This window comes from Erpetoichthys calabaricus, chromosome 10 (assembly GCF_900747795.2).
Source record: "Erpetoichthys calabaricus chromosome 10, fErpCal1.3, whole genome shotgun sequence".
Lineage (NCBI taxonomy): Eukaryota > Metazoa > Chordata > Cladistia > Polypteriformes > Polypteridae > Erpetoichthys > Erpetoichthys calabaricus.
This window is the reverse complement of record NC_041403.2, coordinates 95,025,759-95,048,650: the sequence shown is the minus strand read 5'-3', so window position 1 is coordinate 95,048,650 and position 22,892 is coordinate 95,025,759. Positions and strand designations below refer to the sequence as shown.

The 22,892-nt window shown below is 36.2% G+C and overlaps 1 protein-coding gene across 6 annotated transcripts in view; it reads right to left on the bottom strand.

Moving 5' to 3' along the window:
* LOC114659255 (death-inducer obliterator 1-like) overlaps positions 1-22,530 on the bottom strand; it is a 109,303-nt gene extending 86,773 nt beyond the window's left edge. For 3 of the 6 annotated variants that reach the window (XM_028811636.2, XM_028811640.2, XM_051932907.1), the window contains exon 1: positions 21,177-21,444. The gene's annotated coding sequence lies outside the window, so the exon portion shown is untranslated. Of the gene's footprint in view, positions 1-21,176; positions 21,454-22,340 lie in introns of those variants that run through there. The other 3 variants (XM_028811639.2, XM_051932908.1, XM_028811638.2) reach the window with 2 other exon arrangements.
* Between the last annotated feature and the right edge of the window lie 362 nt (positions 22,531-22,892).

Sequence of the window (22,892 nt, the reverse complement as noted above, 5' to 3'; positions counted from 1 at the left end):
ATGTTTTGGGAAGTGATGAAGAGTGAATTATTCTGGAAGAATATGCAGCTATACACATGGCATAAAAAGGCACTGCATACAAAGATGAAAACACCTTCCCCACAGTGAAGTACAGCAGAGGGAGCATTGTGATTTGGATCTGCCCTGGGGCCTGGACACCTAGACAACAAATGAAATTCCCAAGTTTATCAAGGTATCCTACAAGATGTCAGTGTGTGTTTATCAGCTGAACTTCTACAGAAGACGTTGGGTGATTTAGTGGGATAATAACCATGCTATGCAAGAAGCCTATCAGAAAAAAAAAAAGTTATTGGTGAGAAAAATGAGGTATTAAAGTGGAGGGTGGGTGCTCACTCAGCAATCCTCTGCAAATGTAGATAGTATGTGAAGTTTACATTGACACAAATTAATAATCATGGTCTTCAAAGTGCAGACAATACTGGTCATATAAATCAGTTTGAATTTTTTTTTTTTTTTGCCAAAAATCCAGATCTGCCCATACAAACTCAATTGTATTCATGTGCTCCAAGTGGAGAGTACAAGGTCTGAGATTGCAAAGGTGAGAAAAAACAGATGGCCATCCTTTCCAATGCTGTAATGTACTGTCATGATCTAATTTAACTATTATGAGAGAGTAACATTTTTATTAAGCATTGTTATTGAATACCATGAGTACTTAAATCTCTGCTTAAAATAACTTTCATAAAAAACGTAAATCCTTATATTTCGCTTGTGTCCGTCCATGCTTGATATAAACAATGGTTGCCACAACTACTACATCCCTCCACAACAAACAGTGAGGAATCCATGTTCCTGGCTGAGTTTTGGTCTTAGGCTTATCTTCAAGTCTTCAATTCTTCAATGTGATCAATTATTGACTGTGGTATTTGATTGTTAATTCAGTGCATACTTTGTTACTGACTAAAACTGTATTATGACACTACCATTTTACACCTACTCTTTCACTTCAATATAGGCCTCTCAATAAAATAAAAAGGCACATACAGCCTAGCTGCAAACAACAGAAATGGTCTCACCGGCCTACACACTCACACCAACACAAAGAAGCAGAAACATCTACATCATGGTAAACAAACGAGCACCAGTAAGATGCCTTAGAACAACAAAAACAAAGTTTTACAAACCACAGAGCAACACTATCCGAAGATAACTGGCAGCAAGTCTTGCACCTACACAGTGAACGAAAAATGAATTACACGAAGAGCAGCGGCAAACTGCCAGACAACAAGAAACATTCCAAAACACTGAAAACTCAAAACAAGATATTCCCTTTATATTATGGCGTAGGCAATTCCGCGTTTATTTAGAATATTGTATGACTATCACCAAGTCACAACTACAAACGTTTAATAACGGAGTTTATTTGCCAGGCCCGCTTTCACCCATGGCCAGTTGTACACTACATTTTCCAGAGTTGCATCGAAACCCAGGTACTTGCAGGTTACACACAGAGGATTATTTTCGCAGACAGTTTATGCAACAAATTGTTTTCCGACAATTACAGACATTGGTATACTACATTACCTGATGGCCGCATTTCACACATACTGACTTACATGTGCCATGCATTTCCCTTCTTATCCAATATGTTCTATTAACATGTTCATGTTACAACAGCACGAATATTTACAATACAAAGTGTGACTATAATAACATCCCACACTAATCATGTGATGATTCTGAGTCCTATCACGTCATTATTTATTAAAAATCTCTTAACGTGTGATGTTCTTTTTTCCCTCGTCATTTCATTAATGCTTTTATTCTTGTGAAAATTTTCACAAGCACAACTTGCTAGTATTAAATAATCTTCAAAATAAATGAAAGGACTTATTACTTGGAATTTTTTTTTTTTTAATTCACAGCTAAACGGGGATTTTTTTTGTATGAAATAAATACCAATGTTAGAAATAGTTCAAGGTTTTAAAATCTTCCCACTTATTATACAGATATGTATAGGCTAATGAAAAGCAAATGATTCTGCAAACTTCAGGAAATCAAAGACATTTTTAAAACTGCACCATTACCTTTTCCCACCGGAATGTTTAGAAGGGCCTTAAATGTAAAAATTATAATTTCTATTTTAAACTCACTAACAAAAATTGGATATTGGATAGATTTCTAAAGCACTATTAGCTTATAAAACATTGAGCAAAAAAATTTAACAAGGATATCTGGGAAATGGAGTCTTTAAAGAGCCATAAGTGCGTAAAAAAAACAAACAAACAAAAAAAAATATAGCGGCACGTCATCAGAAAATTAGACAAAAACACAACTGACAAGTGGGGTGGAAAGTTCAGTAAAGCACCAAACATTGCTACAGGACACTAAAAACATTACAGGAACAAAGTAAAAAGTACTGCTACTCCTCTCAACAGCAGATTAAAAGATTAACTTGGACTAAAATAATCCACACCTATCTATGGACTAAGCAAATTAATTCCAACAGGAAATGACAAACAGTAACATAGCAGGAACCATCAAGTGCCTTTTTATTCCAAAACTTGACACTATCATCAGATGCCTAGTATCCAATGTTTAAACTACCATCAAATTATATATAAACACGCACACTGTAACCTATTATAAATCTTTAGAGAACAGGATGACCTCTTATCAGCATTACACTGTGCCACTCATCCACTTTCTAAGCCATCTTAGTTAAAGGTCACACAGTGAGCAGGTTTATTAGGAAGCTTTGGCCATAAAGCAGGAACACAACCCAGAAAAGGTTTCAGTCCATCATAGAAAACACTCAGCCACACTGAGCCAACAAAAAAATTCTCTATTGCATCTTTATCCCATCTCAGTAAAATTGTAGAAAATAGTTTTTCAGCAATTATATGACTAATATTCAGTCAGCTTTTAGAACTCGAGAGTACAAAAACTGCTTAAAGTGGTAAATGACGTTTGGGTTAACAATGACAGAGGCCAAGCTTCTGCTCTTATTCTACAAGACCCAACTGCAGAATGACATCATAGGCCATAGTATACTAAGAAATCGCCTTACTCAATGGGTGGGCCTCTCGTTCAGGGACTTAGATTGGTTTCAGTCTTGAAGGGGTAGAATTTTTTTTTTTTTTACTTAAGTTGTCGCGATTGTAGTTCAGAGATCCATGAAATTGTATATGGTGTACCACAACTATCTATTCTGAGTAAGCTGCTGCTTTTAATCTATATGCTTGCATTAGATCAAATTTCAAAATATAATGTGAGCTAGCACAGTTATGCAGATAGCACATGGCTTTATCTGTGTATAACACCTGTTCACCCTGATATTATGAGTTCTCTGATCCAATACCATCTTGTTATTTCTGAGTGCTTTACCATTTACAGAACGTTGCAAAGGTTAGACCTCTTAACATTGCAAGATCCTTAAAAATTCACACTTTATAACTGGTTAGATTACAGCACCACTGCATCCAATTTTCTAAAAAGTCTTAAAAAAATAAACTAACATTTACAGTGGATATAAAAAGTCTACACACCCCTGATAAAATTGCAGATTGTGTAATAAAAATTGACCCCATGATACACCCTATCAGAATTTATTCCACCTTTATTGTAGAAATGCAGTCCATATAAAGGTGAAAACAAATCAGAAACTGTTTAATGGAAAAGAAAATCATACCAAAACCTGATTGCATTAGTATGCACACCCCCTAAAATAATAATACTTGGTTGAAGCATGTTTTGATTTAAAAATACTGCACTCTGTCTTTTGGGGTAAGAGTCTATCAGTCTGGCACATCTGGACTCAGTGATTGTTGCCCATTCCTCCTTGCAAAAAAATGCCCAAATCTGTCAAATCATAAGGACATCTCCTGTGCACAGCTCTCTTTATGTAACTCCTCAGATTTTCAATTGGATTGGGTCTGGGCTATGCCAGAACATTGATCGTCCTCTGATGAAGCCATTGTTTTGATGAATTTGATGCATGTTTTGGGTCATTGCCACACTGAAAGGTGAAGTTCCTCTTCATCTTCCTAGCAGATGCTTGAATGTTGTCCCAAAGCAGACTGATACTTGGAGTTACTCATGATTCCATCAACCTTGACTAAAAGCCCAGTTCCAGCCAAAGAAAAGCAACCTGAAAGCATGATGCTCCCTCCACCATGCTTCTCTGCGAGTATGGTGCTTTTGATGATGTGCCATGCTATTTTTGCAACAAACACCCCTTTTGGAATTATGTCCAAATAGTTCAACCTTGGTCTCATCACAGCATAACATTTCCCACATGAATGTAGTAGACCGATTATACTGTACCTTTTTGCAAAATTTAGCCTGACTTCCATGTTTTTCTTTGTGAGAAAAGGCTTTCGTCCCATTAACTTATCACACAACCTAGACATATGAAGAATATGACTGCTGTCACATGATGGGAACTACCAGTACTTGCCAGGAAATTCAGTGGCTCCTTGTTGCTGTGGTGACCATTCTTGACCAGTCTTCGAGGGACATTGTGATCTTGGTAGAGTCACTGTTGAGCCATATTTCCTCCACTTGTTGGCGACAGTCTTTACCATGCTCCATGGGATGTTAAATGCTTTGGATACTTTTCGTACCCCTATCCGGATTTAAATACCTTTCAATGATGAGACACCAGTCATGTTTTAAAAAAAAAAGCGGTTTGCAGACCATGGCTTTTTCGAGTATGTTAGAACTAAGAGGATATCAGAATAATGCTACAGATACAGCCAAACTTTGTCAGGTGTATACTACTATTTGAGATTAGTCTTGTGATTAGTTGATTCCGAACGCAGCCACATCCCTGATTATTAAAGGGTGTGCAAACTGGTTTTTGAATCTCCTTTTTTCACTTAAGTTTCTGATTTGTTTTCACCTTGTTTGTAGAGATTGCAATAAATGCAGAATAAGTGCCGACAGGATTTAATGTGGTTTCATTTTTTTATTACACAAATTCAATTTTGACAGGGGTGTGTGTAGACTTTATATCCATTGTATGTTAGGGAGAATGCCCAGTGGGGGCTGGGAGGTCTTTAGTCCCGGAACCCCTACACATTGTTTTTTTTTCTCCAGTTAAGAAGGGGTTTTATTTTTTAGGTCAACCCCAGAAAACTGACCTTATCGGACTATCCTTCAGAAACCCAAAAAAACACATTCTACATTCAAGAGCTCTTAACATTAATTAATTAATGTTTCCTTTTCCGGTGTCCTGTTGGTGGTGGCGTGCGCCACCACCATCTACCCAAAGCACCATGATGTTCCAACAATGATGGATGGATTAAAAGCTAGAAGTCTGTATGACCATCAGCATCAAGTGACTCCATGAAAAACCCAAACTACAAAGAGGACTATTTCATTTATGTTAGGTAGAATGCCCAAAGGGGACTGGGTGATCTCGTGGCCTGGAACCCCTACAGATTTTATTTTTTTCTCCAGCCTTCTGGAGTTTTTTTTTTTGTTTTTTCTGTCCACCCTGGCCATCGGACCTTACTCCTGTCTATGTTAATTAATGTTGTCTTATTTTAATTTCTTATTTTGTCTTTTATTTTTCTTCCCTTCATTATGTAAAGCACTTTGAGCTACTTTTTGTATGAAAACGTGCTATATAAATAAATGTTGTTGTTGTTAATAATGGACTCTGCCTGTCCATTATTTTTTTCTTGTACACTATTTAGACATTTTTTTTAAACAGCAACGATACCCACCCAGACAGAATACTTTCAATGGAGTAATTACAAGTTCCATTTTACGGGACAGGGGCACTCATAAAAATTAAAAAGCTATACACAAATTAATAAAAGTATTAAGTTATCAGTAAGTCATGTAGCATATCTAAATCCTAAAACAAATAATCCATCCTGTCCACTTGTACCAACACATTTACTCTACTGTGCTTCAAAACATTCCAAAAACTTTGTAAACAGTAAAGTCAATGGTAGAGATGTTTTTTTTAAACATTACTTTTTTCGTTTTAATTTCCTGGTGATCTGCACAACAAACATAATACTTCTCAATTTAGGGAAAAAAAGCTTAAATACATTTACCTGTAATTCAGGTTGCATAGAAAGAGGTTACATCCTATTACTGTGTTACGACATGAACAAGCAGCCGGCAGGATTAACTGCACAAGGGTATGGTATGATCAATTATTAAACGGTCTCCACCTCAGGTAATCTTACCACTGCAAAGGGCATGTTTCCTTATTCACCAATTAGCTATAAGACCATTGTATTGCATATCTGTCAGCTAGAAGAAATTTGCCTGCTTATAATCACTATAACCACTATTACATAATCCACCTAGTAAGCTAGCTTACTTTGTGTGCCTGTACTGGCCAGATGCTGGCAGTGTATTTCTGTTAAACTAAGGTTAATTTAATTGGCAATAACCCCAAATGTGACTTGGGCTCAGAATTCTATGTAATTGCGGCTAACCAAAACCCAAAATAAGGCTGATGTTTCATGAGCTACTTTACATTTTTAAGGTCAAATAATTTTTGGGAAAGTATTCCGCAGCCACACAGTGAATAAAACATCATGCTTCAAAAAAAAAATCACTCTTTTATGCTTTTTGCCATTCTAAAGTTAACTAATCAATACTCATAAGTGCTTTGGAGCCTTTAACCAAAACACAATGTCATGTAAGTGAGAGACTACAAAGTCAGTTTCAGATCAAACCAAAATTGAATTATTACAGGAATCAAACAATAGTGATGACAATGTTAATTGGTCACCAGATGTTGATGCAGACAGTGAAACTGATGCATATAGCACTGTACGACTGAACCCTCCATGATATGCCTGATAACTTCAGTAATCCTGCAGTGGGGTGCAGTGCCCAAGTGGGGGGAAAAGGCAAAATAATACTGATCTAGAAAAATGATGAGAAAGGCATTAGATCATTACTGATTGTTATTCACAAAGCAGCAATTGTCAATGTTAGTGACTTCTATATTTCCCTGGCACAAAGGACTAAAGAGCACATCAATCACGTAGGTTAGGCACCGACATTCTATCCTCTCATGTGGAAGTAAATGAAAATTTTATAAAGAAATGCGCAAAGAAAACTTGTACTATCCTGAATGCAACATCAGGCTGTGCATTGGTGACTGTTTGAAAAACATCCTACACGAAGGAAATGTACCAAATGTACATCAGTACAACAGTGAACACTAGACATGCTTTTCCTGTTGTAATTATGTTGATGTTATTATATTTATAATATTTTATAATTATATTACAGGAAAAATATTTGATTTTTTTTTGAGGCTAAACAAAATGCTTAGGAGGCTACAGGCATGTTTTCATGATTGTACGAGGAAATGTCTGTTTCAGGGCTTTTTTTTTTTATAAAAGCCTCAGTATCTGTAGCAGGAAAGCAGAATTGGATACACTGCCCTTCTATCCTGTTCTCCTACATAAGATCTGCAATTGGTAGTCCATTTATTCAAAACTACTTGCTTACTTGTACCCAATAGCAGCAAACAGATCACCAGTTTGCATGACATGACAATTAAGATTCATAGAGCAAACGATAAAAATGGAGCACATACTAATATAAATTAAATATATTGATTGAGGTTACTCGCTTCAAATTCTAAAACCTTAATAGTCAATGCTTCATACAGTATCTTTTCCATGTGGCACAGCAAATCCATAAGCATCTATGGAAGTTTTAATACTTCATTTAAATACTACAAGATGAAGAAAATGAAACATTCTTCTTTTAAACACTTTGCCAGTGATATTGCTTGTTTTACGTTCAAAAAGAAAGATCTGAAAGTCGGAGGTTTTCAGATGTTTCTTGTATAGTTTAAATAAATAAATATATTTGGTGTCCTGCAGCCTGTGGAAGGTGACCTCATAAAACTTATTCTTGGCAACACTCAGGAAAAGGTGGCACCTTCTGTTCTTTGGACCTTCTGAAGCAAGTAACAGTGTGTTGTCATGTCAAAAGTACACAGAAGGAATAAGCTGACGAACCTGTTAAAAGTAAACAGTAGATCAAACAATAACAGACAAAAAACCTTTGTCAAGCCATAGCAATAATGACTTACCTGATGAAAGTCTGAAGTTTCTTTTCCTATTTTTCAACTAACTGCAAAAAAGTCCAAGAGTTGCACAATGGGGCAACTCTTTCATGGGCTGTTTTGAGGAGAGTTTTTTCTTTAGGAATAATTGACAAGGAATACTTATCTCTCTGGAGAGCAGTGAGATAAAGGTCAAATAGTGTATAGTTTACTACTGAGTTAGGTCTTCACGATCAAAAAAGCATAATGCACATGAACAATGTAAAACTTCTTCATCTCATCTGTCTTCAGAGTTTTTCCACAACAACATTAAAAAACTGACAAGAGTATTCAACACAAAATAGATATTGACACTTGGAAGAAAAGAGATATTAGCACTCTATGCAAGACTTGGTAGAAGCTAGAAAAGAGAGCAAAAACAAAGAATTAGAAAACGTTTCCTAAACACAGTGATAAGCCAGCAGATTACATAACTAAAATTCAGAGTAAAACTTTGGCTTTTCACTTTGCAAACACTTCCGTGAAAATGGCTATTTGTGACCAACAAAATTCTCTGTTTTGTCACAGAATCTGCCTGTCATTGTGCTTAAATAAAAGTTCTCTAGTAAAAGGAGAAGAGAAATATCAATATTAGCAATGGAGTTGTTTATTGGGGGGTGTCTGGCTACGGAGATGATGTGGTACAGGGAGGTGTATGGAAGAAATTTTAGGAGTTGTCTTGATTCCGACTTCTAAAATAGCCTCTCTAGATTTGAGGGGAAATGCTTATGAAAGCTGTGTGGGGAGTAGAATACTTTATAGGAGTGAGATAACTGACAAAGGCAGAGTATAATGCAAAGTTGGAAAAAAAACAAAGATAATTAGGTGGATATGTGGAGTGGATGGTGGTTGTTCTAAGTAAAACAGATCAAGGTGGTTTGGGTACGTAGGATGAAATGCACAAGTGAAAGGCTGAAAAATAACTGGTTGGAAGTGATATCAGATGATAGGAAAATAATGGGCTTTGTCCCAAAGGAGGCCAAGAACCACTGAAAGTGAAGGAAAAAGAATTGAGGGCAACCATTTAACTTGGGTAAATCCAGAAAATGGCAGTGATGATAGCAACACTGACATCTAACTTAATGTTCTTCAGCCTTGTGAGTGTCCATAAATACTTATACACCTGTTCAAAAATGCGGCAATTTTTAATTCTTCTTGCCTCCTCCAATCTCGCATCAGTTTCGCAGATGCATCGAATTTTGTTCCAGCAGCGCAGTTACCAATTTCTTTCACCACTTCAACGACGTTTAATTTAAATCCAGCTTCATATTTTCTTCTGATCGAACGCTCCATCGTAGATAAAGGATGCTCTTATGATAAAGGTGTATGAGGGTGTGAGATACAAAAAACACAAAACAGAACAAATGTTGCTTCAGAATAGTTTGGGTATTACTGTGCGGTCACGTAGGCGAGAGAGAGGTTAGGATCACGTGCTGACCCAGCGCATTTCCACACCCACATAGGAAAAAAAAGCAGTGTGCTCCGTGGTTAGTATAGGTGGGCGTTAGTATATCATAATCCCTTGTACCAATAGCATGACTCTTCCACATTGGAGTTATATGACCGACATACAATACCAGAAATTATACTGTAAAAGCGAGTCCCAACTAATCCGCGAGTATATGCTACACATTACCTCAATTTACACATTTCTAAACTTAAATCTAAGGCATTTTGTTATAAATGAAAAATAATGTTGCTGGAAGGAACTGAACAGGAAACCCCGTATTTAGTGTTATTTAGATGTTGAAAAAGAACATCAAGAGAGAGTTACATAATTCCAATCCACTCCAGTTTATGCTTAACACACTTCAGTCCTGGGTACAAAATGCAAGCCTGTTCATTAAAGAGTTAAAAACTAAAAAAAAGGCTTATTTTATATAACGAATGAATACACAATCTTAAAACGCTACAATTATAAAGAAAAACCTTACAACAATAATGTAGACATTATTTGTAAGTCAAAATGACTAACTTAAAACAATGAGAACTAAGGCAACAACATAAAAAGCCCTCCTGTGGTAATTCCAAGACGTACTATTTATGAAGAAATAAAACTTACTGAATCTAGCTGTTCAATCCATTTATTTGTAACCAAATAAAGAAACAGTGTATTGGCACTAGGTGTAAAAACAACAACAAGAACTAATAAGGAATTCCAGGTTCCAGGTGCCCCCCCCCAATAGAAGCAAGATCATTAAAGAGGTATCACCTACATCACTACATCAAAAGAACAGTTTTCGTTATTGATACAGCAATACCCAGATTTGAAGGTGTATTTAAATTCTGCAATATTGCAAAAAGAAAAAAAAAATTAACGAAAAATATGTACATTTTTATTATAATCAGTAATCCTAAACAAACTTAACTGTCACACAGCTCTAAAACAACCACCATAGACTGTACTTTCTTGCAGGCAAAAAATGTTTGTCTTCTACTCCTTATTGCTACGACACTGTTTGCTTCCAGGGTTCACTCCCCCTCACCCTACAACTCTTTAAACCCAAACCAAAACTGTGTCAATCCAATCCTGTTTAAAAAAATAAATGATGTTGGTCCTAACAGTCTAACAGTTGTCCAACAATGCAGGATTTGAAACCAGTGTTTATGTAATAAATGTATTAGTTGTAACAATTTATACTAAGTAGCAACCACTGGCCATCAGTGGTCTAACTTTGGAAAGAACTAGAGCTATACAGTACTGCAACACCGATTCACACAAGTACTTTAAATTTTTTTTGTATCATATTTAAGTAAAGAAAGCTATGCAACAGGGCTAACATTTCCTTGGTACACTTTTTTTTTGTAATACTAGGGGGCTTTGCCCCCTGCTCGCTTCGCTTGCCAACTCTGTTTGCTTTTCTGGATACACACTAAAGATTTTTTTTTTCTTTGAATTGTTGCTATTTCATTAGTTTCACTTTTATTTCAGAACTTAAGTAAAACAACATTTGGAATCTTTCGAATAACAATATGCTGAATCTTTTAAATGAGGTCAAGGAGACATGTGTTTAATGACTTTACAATAATTCAGGATAGGTTTCTCTGTTTGGAATTTCAGCACAGACAAAGCGATCTACATCAGCAGCATTTAATTTTTTTTGCAAAGTAACCAATAAATGCATGTGAGGTAAAACACGTTTTTGAAATTCTCTGACTTAAACTTCAAAGCCTTACAATATTTACATACTTCTGATATATCACCTGTGTCCATATATTCAATCTCTGTTTGCCTTTTAGTTATTTCTCCGAGTAACAATCTTTTTTTGCACTAATGCGATGTTTACTTTCTTTTTTTGACAGTCATTTTTTTCTGCTTTCATATTCTGTATCTTGCTCTGCATGTGTTTCCCCTACGTTTTTTTGGGAGTCTTTTGAATTCCAGTTCTCTAACCTGCTCTGCATGTGTTTAGCCCCTTTGTTTTGTAACCTACTTTATGTTGTTTTACTTTTGTTTTCTACTCTTATTTCTGACCTCGTTTTGTCCTGCTTTTTGATTATGTTCCCTTTTTTGAGTAATTTCCATTTGTTTGCACTACAGCAATCTTTAATTTCTTGTGTTTATACTTTCTAATTTTCCTACTTTCATATTCTTTAACTTTCTCCACATTTGTATCGCGCACTTTTTTTTTTTGAGCCTTTCGAATTCCACTGCTTTCATAATCTGTTCTTCATGTGTATATCGCCAATGTTTGTGAACGTGTTTATGAAGTTATACTTTGTGTTTTACTCTGCCTTTTAATTCTGAGCCCGACTGTACATGCTTTGTTTCAATTCCACTTGTTACGGGCTGATAATTGCTTTCCTTATTTTCTGAATTTGCACCTAGATTATGTTTTTTTTTTTTTGCTCTTTTTTTTCTCTCCAACGCTTTTGAGTCTCTTTTCTCCGCGCTGCTTTCTTCTTCGCTTAGTCGTCGACATTTCATTTATAACATATTGTCCTTCTACGCTTTATATGCGCTAAGACCCTGGATCTGTGTGTGCTCAAATCCTTCACAAGACCGAATGTTTTGCTGCCCCATTGTCCTATTTGATAGTGATTGTAAGTAGGGCGTGTCTTGCAAGAATCTCATGTTCTACGTCATCACGAGATGGTCCTGGGTCAATCTCTTGGCACAATGTCTCATGTTTAAGGTCCTCGTGGGTCTTTTAACTGTCTTCCGTGATCTTAACGTGAAGATCACGCCTCGACGCCCTACTGTTTCTCTCCAGGATTTTTTTTTTTTTTTTTTGTAAGAGAGATTAGATAGATAGAATTACACCAAAGAATGAGCTTAATATGAAACAGGCCATAAAAAGGGCCACATCTTAGACTCGAATCTACTTTGAATGGTGATTTACACTGAATATTGGATTTAATTAAAGAGAACTTAGAGACACAATAAATCAATGAAATAGCTATTACAAACCCCACTGTAAGCTGCAACAAATATGTTTAAGTGGATACAAAAGATTTACAGGATGCCCCCCTCCCTCACTATGAATTAACAAGACAACTACTAATATTACAAAGCTGAAGTTTATTGAATTTTTTCATGAAAAAAAACACCCAGTTAGTTATCTATAGGTACCTAATGGCAACATACATAAATGTATGCGGTCCCAAGATTTTTTAAACACACATATGTAAACAGTGTTTTAAACCAGAAATGACCTAATATGAATTACTGGTTGACACCCACTACAAAATGTCAAGACTCTAGGGTAGGATGATGCATAGAATCCTCAGGCTTATCAATATACCCTCAAACATCAATTGACAATGTAATCACCATGGTTAGGGCATCACCATTTAACTGAATAAGCCAACAGTGAAAACTACAGGTATTGCTTAACAAAAATTTAGAAACCGCAACTCCTTGTTGCTAACAGAAGTAAACCTCATTTAATTTAGAGATGCACAGATGGACAAATTGGTGGCTAAGAGGAAATCAACCTCAACAATATGACAATGCTTTGGGGTTCAAAGCAGAAAAACTGGTGAGCCAAAAGATTTATCCAAAAGTTTATTTCTCAGCTAAATAGGAAGGGTTGTTGTTCTAAGAGAATTCTAAACAAACTTTCATAGTCATTTGTGCATACACCATCAAGCTGAGTACACAAGTTTAGATAATGGTGCTATTGCAAACACTCAAGCGCTTTTTCTCCCACCAAATTAGTGATTTTGAATCCAAGAAGGGCAATGTGAGAGGAAAGTACCAAACCTCTTTCAAGTTGTCCATATGAATAAAGGTTAATACTGTTTCCTTTGCATATTCTCTCCAAAACTTCATGTTAAAGCACAGTATTTCTCCTGTTAGGCCAAGTGTCAGCCTTTAGTTCCTCCCACAAAGCACTTAATTTTATTCCAGGTATTTACTGGATTGGTTAAGTGTGATTCCCTTTTTATAATCCATGTAGCAGAAAAAAATGTAACTCGGCAATTGCACAGCCACACTAGGACACCCTCGTCTCCTTTCAAAGCCACCCACAATTTTACAAAGTCACTTCCCTTGTGAAAGGCTGGACTATGTCTCCTACAGAGCTAAACATGAGAGCAGAGCACACTTCCTAAACACACTGGCTTACTGATGGTTTTAATCCAAACAGATGTATAAGGTGTTAAAGCCAGCACCAGTGGCAAAATACCAGACCACCACTAAAAAATGCTTATCTTCAGATATACTTTCTCAAAATCATGTTATTTTCTTCTCAGTAGAGACTACTTTTTTTGCAAATATAGAAAAACTAGTCATTTAGCCCGTTACAATAACGGGCGCTAGAACAGTAGTGCATAAACATTAGTAGGAACAGTCTATATTAAATGGCAAGGGACTTTGACCTCATTCTTTTTGTTGGTCGTATTTTTCTTTCAGCCTTTCTTTTGTTGATGTTTACTTGCTGAGCTGACCGTTCTTCGTGGGCTGCCACGGTGTATTGTGTGTCTTTAATTTTCTGTGACAGTAATACTGTCTTGTACGGCTCTATTCAATAAGGGCGCACACAAAAAGGCGAGCTTCAAAAGGGCGACCTCAATTGAGCGCGGCGAATAAAGCGTTCGTAGATAATTTAGTTCAAATGGCTCTGGAATATGTGAAGAGCAACAAAGGTGCAGATCTTTATTTACGCACGCCTTTATTCGCTGTGCCCAATTGACGTTGCCCCTTTGAGGCTCGACTTTTTGTGCGCGCCCTTATTGAAGGATACCGTCTTGTACGTCCGCTGGCTTGTATGTCCGTAATATACCTTTAATTTTCTATGGCAGTAATATCGCGCATTGCACCGTGCCCCGCGCATGCGCACTTCACCAGAAGACACCCACACACGGACACCTAGACGCACACAGGGATTTTATTAAAGAAGATGTGAGAAGATGCAGAAGCATAATCGACAACCAGGTGTAGATATTGAATGATCCAAGGATAGCTGTATTCTCAAATTCTTGACTCTGCTCACACATTCAAATTTAACGCAGTAGGTACACTTGCCGCTTAAAAAAGGTGAACCATGTATTTTTGAAATTGTAGGTATTTCATCATGATCATGGTATACTGTATATTAATTTACCACATCTATATAGCTCTAAAGTGAATAGATTTTATACATATTAAAAATATTTAGCAAGTCCATGCTTTATGATGGAGGTAAAGAACACTGGACTCCAAAATAAATCAATGAAATAGGCTTTAGGAAAAAAAATATTTTAGTGTTTCAAGCCATGGCAGAACATAACCACTGAACAAAGAAAACTGACAAGACACAACCAGCTTCATATGTTGCCTGAATCTTCCAAACTTCCACCCAGGATGCCTGCTGCAAGCAGATAAAAGATCAAGTATGCTTACCTGAGGGTAATAGTACCAAGAATGTGTCATGGACTGTATTATTCCCAATTTACTTTTTTTATAGTTTCAAATCAAAATCTTTTCTGCTACAAAGTAAATTGTTTGGTAAGTTTAAAGACTTTTCATGTTGGACCCTGGTGACCTTTATCTCCATTAAAAAGCAAAACAGGCCAAGCATTTTTTTTTAAAATAGATTAAAAGAAATGCTTTACTCTAGAGTGCCACTGCATGTGGCAAATACTCAGCACATTAGAAGAAAACTTCAACTTGAAAAATACCACGTTTATTCTTTAACGATATCTGCAACAACTGCTGTATTATAGAAAACCCTACCTCTCAAGTTCTCTTAACTCAGACTGCTTCTTTCTTGTGCCTTCATTAATAGTAAAAATGCATAGCGTACAAAACTCACCATATTCAATCTCACAACCGAGAAAGTTGTCAGATTGCTTTTTAGCTCTCAAAATACACATGCAAATAAATTTATATCAATTAGCTAAAGACATGGTTTCTAGTGTAAATGCAGTGTGTGGTCTGTATACAACTAGGATATAAATATCTGTTGTAAACAGGATTTATGACAAGCTCAGTCACATGGTTCAAATAGTTGGCAAAGTAATCAGTTGTCACCTGCCAATGACATCCATTAGAACAAGCCTAAAGGGCTAAACTCACAAGGGCAACATAACCATATTATTGTAATTATTTTTTTGTGAACCATGGCAACTCTCGCCTTCAATAGCCCCATAACTTTACAATACAACCAAACAACTCTGAAGACAATTCTTTTACATTCATACTGATAATTACTAGCTAATCAACCAATTAATAGCTAATAGAATAAAAGCTAAATCAAACAATATTTTGAAAACATTCATATTAATCTGAAATAGAAATTGCTGCTGTATACAAAATTAATGGTCCCAGATTATAACATGCTTACAAGACTGCTGTCATTCCTTATATTAAAATATGTAAGACAGCAGCTAATCAGCTACTAATGCCATTAACCAGTTTCTCATTACTACAACTTCATAAGCATTACCTACAGTTAATAAAAAAAATGTACTACTGATGCTACTAATGCCATTAACCAGTTTCTCATTACTACAACTTCATAAGCATTACCTACAGTTAATAAAAAAAATGTACTACTGATGTACTAACATAAGAAACATTACACTACAAAAATTCATGATATTTCTCCCAAGCAACAAGTTTAACACACATTTGAAGGTTTGATGATTAAGTGAAACCAATGTATGTTAACTCTTTACTTAGTATGTCATTGGCAGTATGTCCCAAAGACAAAATTAACAGACAACATACCGCAATGTAGTCTTGTTTACATCTGAATGAAAAGTAATTCCACCATTATAAAGATCAGCCACAAGATTTTTATCATAGTCACCTATATAAAACATTGTATTTCCTCCACAGAAAACTGGCAAGTTGAGAAGCTCTGTTCAGGTTTTTAAAGCCAATACTATCATGTTACTTGATCAGTCGATTCTGATACAGATTCACAATTTATTTTCTTTTGTCCTTTAAAAAACTTAACACTAAGCTCCTGCATAACTGGACAAACAAGTGTTATTTTTTATTATTAAACTGTAGACAACAGGTGTTAACTGTTTTTTATTAACAAAATGAAATTATGTAGGCTTAGTGTTCACTGACTATAACACTAAAAATAAGATAAAATTGCCTTATAATACATCATTTCATAAAATACAAAAATTTACCTATAATACATGGCATAAAAGAAAATAAAATTCTCCTCAATCACAAGCTGTCATACTGTTTAATTTTTTTGTAATGTACTTATCTGAAATAAAGTTTAATCAAAAAAGTGTTCACAGTTTTTCTAACAAATACCCATATCTAACACAATCAATTGACATTGACAGGCAATGTAAATATACATGCACTTATAGGTTTTAACAATTGCACTGTTGCCTTTTGCTGTTAAAATGTATATAGGTGTTTTTCCCTTCTTTGTATCAACTAGACATTCCTAATTCTTGGTGTCAATATAAATATGGATTACCATTGTAATTATGTAGTGCTGGTTTCTTACCAAAAAAGAAAAAACAAAAAAAAACTATTGTTTACTAAGCAGCAATTTCAAATTCACCTTTTCATTTTCCAATTAAAAATGTAAGCTGCTACATTTAAAACAAACTCGCTGCCCAAACTGGTACAGTGTCCATTTGACAAAATAAAAAGGTCTGAATTCTTTCAAGTAGCCTTTCTTGCCGTTTGTCTAATTGCATGATGACTTCCCAGATTCCTTGTTCTCAGTTTATTACTCCACTTTTTCACGTAAAGGCTAATATTCCAACCACCACATGTGCTCTGAAAAAAAACAAACCAACTTCTCACTCTGTTTATATTGCAGGAAGATTTCTGCAAAAACAACACGGAAGGGGGTGTATTGCCTTCCACTTTTCTGCCTCCTCGGGCTATTTTACCATTTCCTCTCCTCTTACCCTGATCCCGTCACTCAGCTCTCTCTAGGGAGGTGCCCTGAGCCCTCACAAAATGCTTTCTTCCAAAACTCCATCACCCACAGCCCAAGCATTAGCCAGACACATAACAACATCAACAATGTGGGATGTATAATAAAGCCATGCTTAATCACACATGTGGTGATTTAAAACGAACCCGTGTTCCCTCAGTGTGCAGCAAGCATTGGTTACTGTTATCACTTATGGGGAAAAAAAATGTATTTGACAAGGAAAACAAATGTTATTGATAAAACACTGCACTATTTTATTTTTATGCACTTTGAAATGTGCCTAGGTCAGATGACCAAAATGTTAATTTTATTTCAAAAGAGGGAAAAAAGTATTGCTACTACCTCTGATTCTGTTACGTTGCAGCTTTTTTTTTTGTTGTTGTTGTTTTGATGTGCCTGTATCAGATGTGACCTAATTTTAAAGGAAAACAAACAAGCATTACTTGTTTTTCAATACATCCTTTTGTGCTGGTTTAAAATGTGTCATTTACCTGCTGCTTACCTACCTCTGGAAACGTCCGGCTCAGCTCAATTTATTGGTTTGAAAATCTGGCCCAACTGAATGTATAATTGAATAGCCTAACCTTACAGGCTCAGTGTACAAATCATAAATGGGTAAATTATCTTACTGCATTTTAAATTGCATCATTAGCTTTGTGTTCAAATAGCAACATAACCAAAAATGTGTGGTATGCACTTAGAAATGCAGGAGCTATACAAGCATGCGATATTCAACGTCAAATATTGTGCAATTTTTTTTTCCAATGCAACTATTTCATCTTAACATTGCAGTCACAGTGCCAAATGAAATATCAGTGACATACCTAATGTACATAAACAGATTGTAACGATAGGGAAAAAAAAAAAAAAAAAAAACTGCTTACTTGCAAGGAATAAATGTCTATAATATGTAGGCACATTTAGATGTTATTCAGCTTGTACATCTCATCAGAGATACGTTATCTTTATTCAGATAGAATATTTTTACATATTTTCCAACCTCTAAAAAAAACATAAAATTCAATTTTTCGGTATGTTAAATATTCATAATCACAATATCCATTAATAAATTTACTTAAAAGCGTGTATAAATTAACCACAAAAAAATCAATTTTTCTTGCAAATTATGCTAATAAATCCACCAAAAATGACCAAAAACCTTTACAAAAGCAAAAAGCCTTGTGTACATAAAAAGAGCCATTAGAAACATTAATGGTTGGTATGGAGAACGGCAAAAAAAAAAGTAAAACCTGCATAAAGGAAATTCACATTAAAAAAAAATATCTTGATTTGAAAAATACATTCAAGCCTGAAAATGACTGTACTTTTCTAGGATCACTGCATTTAATGAAACTCGGCTTAAAACTTGTAATATGTCAAAAAAAAATTGTTGCAGCATCACAAGTGTGGAATAGTTCATGCACTTTTAGAATAACCATGAAGAGTTTGAATCAGGCAGGAGACATGGAAGAGTAAGAACTTGGAAAATACAGTAATCCCTCGCTGTATCGCGCTTCGCCTTTCGCGGCATCACTCTATCGCGGATTTTATATGTAAGCATATTTAAATATATATCGCGGATTTTTTGCTGGTTCGCGGATTTCTGCGGACAATGGGTCTTTTAATTTCTTGTACATGCTTCCTCAGTTGGTTTGCCCAGTTGATTTCATACAAGGGACGCTATTGGCAGATGGCCGAGAAGCTACTCAACTTACTTTTCTCGCTCTCTCTCTTGCTGCTGACTTTCTGTGATCCGGACATAGGGGGATTGAGCAGGGGGACTGATCGCACACCTAGACGATACGGACGCTCGTCTAAAAATGCTGAAAGATTATCTTCACGTTGCTACCTTCTGTGCAGCTGCATGCACGGTGGTTCGCATACTTAAAAGCACGAAGGGCACGTATTGATTTTCGGTTGTTTGTTTTTCTCTGTCTCTCTCTCTATCTCTCTCTCTTTCTCTGCTCCTGACGGAGGGGGTGTGAGCTGCCGCCTTCAACAGCTTTGTGCCTCATGCTTCGCATACTTAAAAGCCAAACAGCCCTATTGATTTGTTTGCTTTTCTCTATCTCTCTGACATGCTCTGCTCCTGACACGCACTCCTTTGAAGAGGAAGATATGTTTGCATTCTTTTAATTGTGAGACTGAACTGTCGTCTCTGTCTTGTCATGGAGCAGTTTAAACTTTTGAAAAAGAGACAAATGTTTGTTTGCAGTGTTTGAATAACGTTCCTATCTCTCTACAACCTCCTGTGTTTCTGCGCAAATCTGTGACCCAAGCATGACAATATAAAAATAACCATATAAACATATGGTTTCTACTTCGCGGATTTTCTTATTTCGCGGGTGGCTCTGGACTGCACCCCCCCCCCGCGATGGAGGAGGGATTACTGTATACTATTCTGAGCCGATTTTGCCTGCACACCACATATGTATATGATAATCATAAGATTTCATATTTATATTTGAATCATTTTATTTAGAAAGGTAATTTCAAACATTTGTGACTTAAAAAAAGATGCTTAAACTTACAATAAATGAAAATAACTCCACTGTATGTTGTCACTACAAAAATCTACAAACTGCTTTTTCCCTTCTAGTTCTCAGGGGTACAGGAATACAAACTATCTACCCAAGCACATAACTCACGAAAAACAAGATAAAATGTATTTAAAATTAAATAAAGCTTGCATTTTATGTAAAATATAAAGCACTTCCAATGGCTGTGTGGATCCTCTCTCTAGGGACTCTAGTGGGGAATCGGGACAAGCATACATCCAGAGCTGGATTCCGTCTGCACAATTTCCAACTATCTCATTCTGTATTATTTCACATGCTACCAAAATCAACACGTCCTAGTAGCAGTTTGGTAGACCTGGACACCCAATTTCAGTTATACACACCATCCTCTCTTGAAATACTTTCTCCAATTCTCAACTGTCCCACAAAATTACAGATTTGTATAGTTTTACTGTGCAAGAGAAATATACTAACACTCAGGCACACGTGACACACTATTTTAACCACACGGAAAAGTACGCAGATCGACTTACACAGGCACTCAATCGTGAAATCAACACAAATCTAAACACATACTTAACGCTATTAGAATCGATTTTTACATTATGACACAGATTTAGAACCATAGCTCCCCAAATCTGATTAATCCACGTGTAACTAAAATTATTTTAAAATGCAATTTAGTTCCCTACAACAGACTAATTACGGAAAGATCATGTGGAAGTCCAAACGAATTAAAATCACCTCGAAGCTTTCAAGGTGTGGCTCTGAGGTACAAAACGACCTCTCCAAAGTGACCTGACAACGTTAAAAATCCGTCCGAAAACAGGAAAATCAAATTAACGTGCAAACATTCGCTTGTCTTTTATTATTAAACACTAATAAGTCTTTCCTAGCTAAAGTCGTACACACAAGGATACACTCCGTTTCGCGTACATTTACAGAAAATTTAAAACTACATATTAAAAGAGAATCAAAAATGAACACAGAAAATACAATTAAAAAAATCAAATACATTATTCTTGGCTGTTAAAGTGAGGAAAAAACTCCTATAACCAAAGTAACCCGCGTACCCCCGCTCGGCCCGAGTCGCCTTTCCCAGCGTTAAATAAAGCCTAACTACCGTAGGCCGTGACCTCGATGACCGAATCTCGGAATGTTAGAAGAAATTCTTGTGACAGTGGCGCAATCATTGAAATTTTTCTGCGTCGCTGTTCAAGAGCAATACGTTCAATTTGCAGTAAACAAACTCACCTTTAAGATTATAATTGCTTTCCTCGGAGTTAAACGCCCTACACAAAACGGAAACGAAAAAATAACGATCGGAACGCAAGCATAAATTCTACACAAAAGGGAAGACCGCTGTAATCTGTTCAGCTGAAAACAGCATTTTCAACCGCCGAACGTATACGTTCGAATAAAAAAAATCTAATTACAGTTCGAAGGAAAATGGCCGTGAAACAACTGGTCAGTTACATAAACTAGGAGAAGCCATCTTCTTTCCTGCACTGAAGCAAATGGGCAGGTTCCGTCTGCAGCGAGACTATTTCGTCACGAGACTCCACCCCTTTATTTGGATTGCATACCAACAAACTGACCCGTTTAAATCCAAAATAATTTAAATCGAAAAAATGGTTAACCAAAACAAGCGTTTTAAAGTATTTTACACATTTAGACCGTGCAAACCATTGACATATGTAGTTCAATATCGCATGCCCATCTCGTAACGACAGCGCGTAGGCCACAATTTAAACCGTTTATAAAACGGCATCCAAAACTAGGCAGTTCACATAAAAACAAAACACGCTACAATGCTTGAGCTAACAGAATGTAACAGAGGAACATCTAACCGCTGACATTCTTCATCATTCCTTACGCGATCGTTGCCACGCTTTTCGAAAACAAACACGTAGGCTCTCTTAACGATACAAGCATCATTTTACCGATCGAAATTGGACAAGCAAAAGTTTGGCAGTGGCTTAGATTCTACAGCACTCCAAAATAAATGCATCATCACGTACCCCGTGTCACAACGAAGGTTTTCTAAACAAGGCAAACGCAAAACAATGGAAATCTAATAGCTAGGACTCGTGGATGCTAAAAAAATATTTTAACGGTGCAGATAAAACTGCCATCAGCTAAAGAACGACACTGCATGACACGGGCCACAGTCACAACCACGCGCAGCTTGTTTACACAAATGGCAGGATATTACCGTGTATACAAAGAGATCTTTTGAAATTACCATGAAAGTCAATGTAACAACAATACTGAGGTTACATGACTTCCTTAAAAATACATTAAACTGTCAGATATGTTAACTGGATATAAGAATTTCACGCCACGTTTCTTACAAGGCCGTTGTTGCTATTGCCGTTTCATCTGCGACTAACAAATAAAAAAATGAAGCACTCGAACCTCCAAATGCCAAGCAGGAAGCAGAAACTGTTTTCATCCAACGAAATATTAGGCGTTGCCTCTCTTTCTCGTAAAATTCAAACACACGGTATAGTTGACTCCTTCAACATAGATTTACGATAAGCTTTCCTCGAGGACCACCATTTTCTCGGTCTCCAGTTCGCGCTCAGCAAATCCAATGCGCTTCAAGGTCTGCGGTGGGAAGAAGGAAGAGGCGGGGCTTAACATTTCCGTCATCAACAGAGCGACACTGCAGACACACAGGCCCTTGGGGAGTGTCGAAATCCCTGAGCATATATAGGAATTAATCTGTTTTCATACATGAATGGTATGATAAGAGGATATGCTTTTTGTACGTTTTTTAATGCAATGTGTTTTAAAGCATTTATAGACCATTATAATATTGTACTTAATGTGTTTTATGGCATTTATAGACCATTATAATATTGTAATTAAACTTAAAAAGATTTCTTTAAGATTATCCATGAAATTCCCAGTAAATTTTTGAAATTTGCAAAATCACACTGCTTATACTCTCAGATTGAGAATTTT